This window comes from Plutella xylostella, chromosome 18, assembly GCF_932276165.1.
Source record: "Plutella xylostella chromosome 18, ilPluXylo3.1, whole genome shotgun sequence".
Lineage (NCBI taxonomy): Eukaryota > Metazoa > Arthropoda > Insecta > Lepidoptera > Plutellidae > Plutella > Plutella xylostella.
This window is the reverse complement of record NC_063998.1, coordinates 3,497,165-3,501,771: the sequence shown is the minus strand read 5'-3', so window position 1 is coordinate 3,501,771 and position 4,607 is coordinate 3,497,165.

Sequence of the window (4,607 nt, the reverse complement as noted above, 5' to 3'; positions counted from 1 at the left end):
TTCGCTTCAGTGGGAGGATCCATCGATCACTGAAGACTACTTCGACATTTTTTAAAGTTTGATGGATTGTTAGTATCTGGTAAACCCCAAAAGCTATTATTTTTCGATGGATTATAATATCTGAGTAATCTGAGGATTTCATTTTACCGATAAAATATTGTTTTATAATTGTATAAATTTTATACAGGGTGTTGCAAAATTGGTATACTTATATAACGATTTCGAATAGTCGTTAAACAGAAGTCGTTGTTCACCGAATACCGCCTGATTCATCCCATTTTGTTGAACCCTTTTTTTAACAACATGTATATGAATGGAAGACTACTTTACAATTTCATACAGGGCCGCAGACACTTTTTAAGTCCCATTCTAATAAACCTTCTTGCTAGATTATTACGACAGCAACTAAATTGAAGGACTTTCATCTTTATTATGCTCCGGAGAAAAGACTGAAGTTAGTGGTGTATTTGCATAGAGTATTATTTCCCGAACCTTTCCACTTTTCCCTCAAATTGTTTTAGGACGGGAATGTCTGGAGTCTGGAACAACTATGAAAAAACTTCCATATATTTACTTTAAGTCTTTTTTTCTTTCTCTGGTGAACATTTACGTCACCTAAATACATAGTACAGTGATGTAAACTGCGGTGTTTTAATTATGAATTAAATATAGGTACCCAAGTAATTCAAGTTTTTTTTTTCTAAGAAAATAAATCTTTTGTGGAACAATTCGAAACATTGTTATCTATACTAAAAGTAGCTTTACCTTATTATTCCTATTTTGTTATCATTAACCAATTTTATGGCCTATCGCATATCGGAACTAAATAGTATTATTTACTTGCCATACTTACGAATCTCTAGGGGGAACATCAATAAAATTGGCGATTGTTGTTTGTTTGTTGGGCAATAAACAACCTTAGCGTGTGGAAGTTCATACAGATAGGGCAGATAACAAGTTAACTCCACTGGTTTATGCTACTATACACTATACTACAAAGTAGGAAATAGATTAGCGGGTGCGGTTGTAAGACGGGCTATGGAGGACAGGCTTCCTTTCCTGCAAAATTAAGGATATTTTTTACTTATCTATACGGATTGTACGAAGTGATCACCCCCGAGTGACGTGTATTAATTAAGGGCTGTCAAAACCATAATTCAGCCTCACGTCTTTGTAATTTTCCGGGGCGGTGACTAAAAGGTCAGACAGATGTTTGGTTCACTCGCGAGCAATGAAAAAGTTCCAGTGACATAGCAAATTAGTACTAAATGGAAAAACCTGCCAGCATGACGCCGTCTGCAATATTGAAGTAGGTAAGTAAGTATATTAAACAGCGCATCAGAATATTGTCACACATTCTTAACAATAAGGGCGTAAATATTGTGTTAAAATAAAAAAAAAATGGCCAGCAAACTTTGAACATTCGGCAAACAAAACCGCTCATTCAGGCGGCGGCAAACAGTTTGGCTTCTAGGAAAATGTATATTAAGTTTGATTGCTGAATTAGCCCCTCCGAGATAGTGTGAACTTGTGAAGACATAGGGTCAGGGTAGCTCACCACCGCTTAATTATAAGTTATATGATACTTGTGCTATGAAATTTCCGTGGAAATCAGCAATATGATAAGGGCACGTTTCATAGAATTATACACTCACGTGCAAAGAAACAGTTTCACTCACAAAATGACGACTCCAAACGACCCCAATTTATTCAAACATTTAATCATCAAAAAAATTTACCAAATGTTATTGTTTTTAGTTGGTAATATCCTGATGCTTAGTTAAATGTACTTCAATGTTGCAGAAGTCGTCAGTAAGCTAGCCTTTTCCGTTTAGGAGTACTTAGGTGTTTTTCTCAGTGGGTCCTTTTCATTGCCCGTGAGTGTAATTATCTCAAGTTATCAGTAATCCCGTTCGAAAATGTAAATACGTTGTAATAACCCCCTGTAAAAGGGAGTCTCTAAAACGCTCCTTGAGGCTGTCTCAGATGACCACAACTGTCAAGATATAACGTTAACCCTTCAGAAGAACCTCTTATCGTCCGGTGAAGAATTGCCAAAGTTTCCTCAACTCGAGTTGTCGTGACGAAATTATTGCCAACTCTAATGTATATTTAAGTTGACGTGTCTGGGACAGATAAGTAATGTCTGAATGCTTAATAAAGTCTGTGGTTTATAAAGCTGCTACTGGTCTCGTGTATATTTCGAGAACTTCTGAGACACTGCTGGATACTAAGTAAGTAAAGACGCGAAGAGTCGTTTATAAAATTAAAATTTACAAGAACTCCACTTTAGTTGGAGACGCTCGGTCTATAAAATCAAAAGCGCTGGCAAGTTGTATTTTCTTTTCAACTTTTTTTTACCTACTAACGAATTCATATGGGTTTTTACACTTTGAAATAGGTTATCTCTAATCTGTATTGAATTAACACATAGCTGAAATACATATTTCACTATGATTAACATTTTGTTATACGTTTCCATATTTAGCTAATCTCACAAAAATTCACTACTGAAACACGAATTAGCTATGGATAATTTATCTTACGTTTTTATTAATGGACAGCAAGTTGAAGCATTATATTTATGTATAACTTTAGTTTCATAGTATACAGGTGTTGCCAAAAGGGTATAAGTACTAAGCCGAAACCTACGCGTGCACGCGTGCAGCATTATATCTAAGCCTGGAAATGAAATCAGAATGATTAAATTCGTGAAAAAAAACATTCTTCATAGTAAAAAGTCACGTAACCAAGAAAGTTTCTAGGTTTTGGCTTAGGTTTACCCTTTTTGCAGCACCCTGTATAACAATGGTTCAACACATAGCCAGTCCGTCAGACTTATGTAAGGATTTTACAATCCTCCCGCGCTCGGCGAGTCATAAACATATTGCGTGGCGTGGACTAGGTCAGCCGTTTAAAATCCAGGACAAACAACACCCCGGCCACCCATACACAATTATTATACCGACATATGACAATGTTTTACCAACTGATCATCGATATCAAGTTCCAAAAATGATTATTTCACACTTAAAAATCTTTTTAGTTTTATCATTATTTCATTTGTTGCCTCCACTATAATTATGTCACAAATTACTGTGAGTATAGAGTTTTCAATGATCTCCTGTTTAATACATTATGTAGTTCACTACACATACAATTGTTTCTAATCTATAACGATAGTCACAACATGCTAAGAATTACAATTAACCTCTTTAAGGGCCAGCTGAAAACCAGCGCTGTGGCCTCTCTGGCCACAGCACACGCTGAGCTGGTGCCTTTTTGACGCTCTGGACAGCAACCTTGTTTGTTTATATTGTATTATTTTCTGTTTTTTTCATATATTTTTTTTTTAGTATTCTTTTGTTCTTTTTGTTTCTGTTTTTATTGTTCAGTGTGTCAAATAAATGTTTCTTTCTTTCTTTCTTTAAATAAAATACCGGTGAAAATGCAACAATTACCAACTGTACCGTACATTTCATGCGTCATTGAATCTCACAAAACGTGGCGATTCACGTCAACAGGTGACGGCGACTGCGCTACAGTGTTCAGGTAAAACAAATATTTTCCTAACAAATTTTAAGGCGCGTGAACCGGAGTCAACAACGCCGCTTGATCCCGATTTAATCCCAACCGATCACCTTCTGTTTACAGCGAGTAATCTGACGCGAGACCTGGGAGGTCAGTCTAGCTTATGAATAACTAACAACTCACCAGGCATCTAAATGCGTGACGTGCGTCAAGTTATCAATTACTAGCTGTTCCCGCGAGCTTCGCTTCGCCTTAAAAAGTTTTCCCGTGGGAATTCCGGGATAAAAAGTAGCCTATGTTCTTTCTCAGGGTCTAGACCATATGTATACCAAATTTCATTCAAATCCGTTCAGTAGTTTTGGCGTGAAAGAGTAACAGACAGACAGACAGACAGACAGACAGACAGACAGACAGACACAGTTACTTTCGCATTTATAATATTAGTTAGGATTACGCTCCGTAGTTTTTTACACGCGATTCGTTGCGTTGCTGCCGCTGCGCCGTACTTCATTTCAAAATGTTCAGTCGCCGTAAGGGTGCTTACATAGAGAATTGGGTTCCCTGTATCTACCTGTACCGGTAACCTGATTATTCGAAAGCGCTCATGCCATTTAAAAATGCGGGAAATGCTCCGTGAATGAGCGCTTTCGCATAATCAGGTTACCGGTACAGGTCGATACAGGGAACCCGATTCTCTATGTAATCGTTTTATCTCGCCACCCCTCTTTTTATCTAGCTAAAGTAACCATCCTGTTTCGTAGGCTTTAACAATTTTATGCCATAATCCCAACAGTAATTTTTCAGTGGCAATTTGCAGGGCCCTTTGTACGTAGAGATTTATTGTAAAGATTGGGCTTCGGGCCTTTAGGATGATACGGTGTCGTGTTTGTTTGATGTCGCTACTTACGTATTATGTAAGTATATATATACAGTAGAAAATGAACACGAAACACGTGCGTACATAATAATGTGTCTATTTTTGTAAAACTAGTCAACTTGGATCGCAAATCATGATATTTCTAGGGTTGAATTTTAACAATGAATTACTTATATCCTAGTGAATGTACCACTCATTC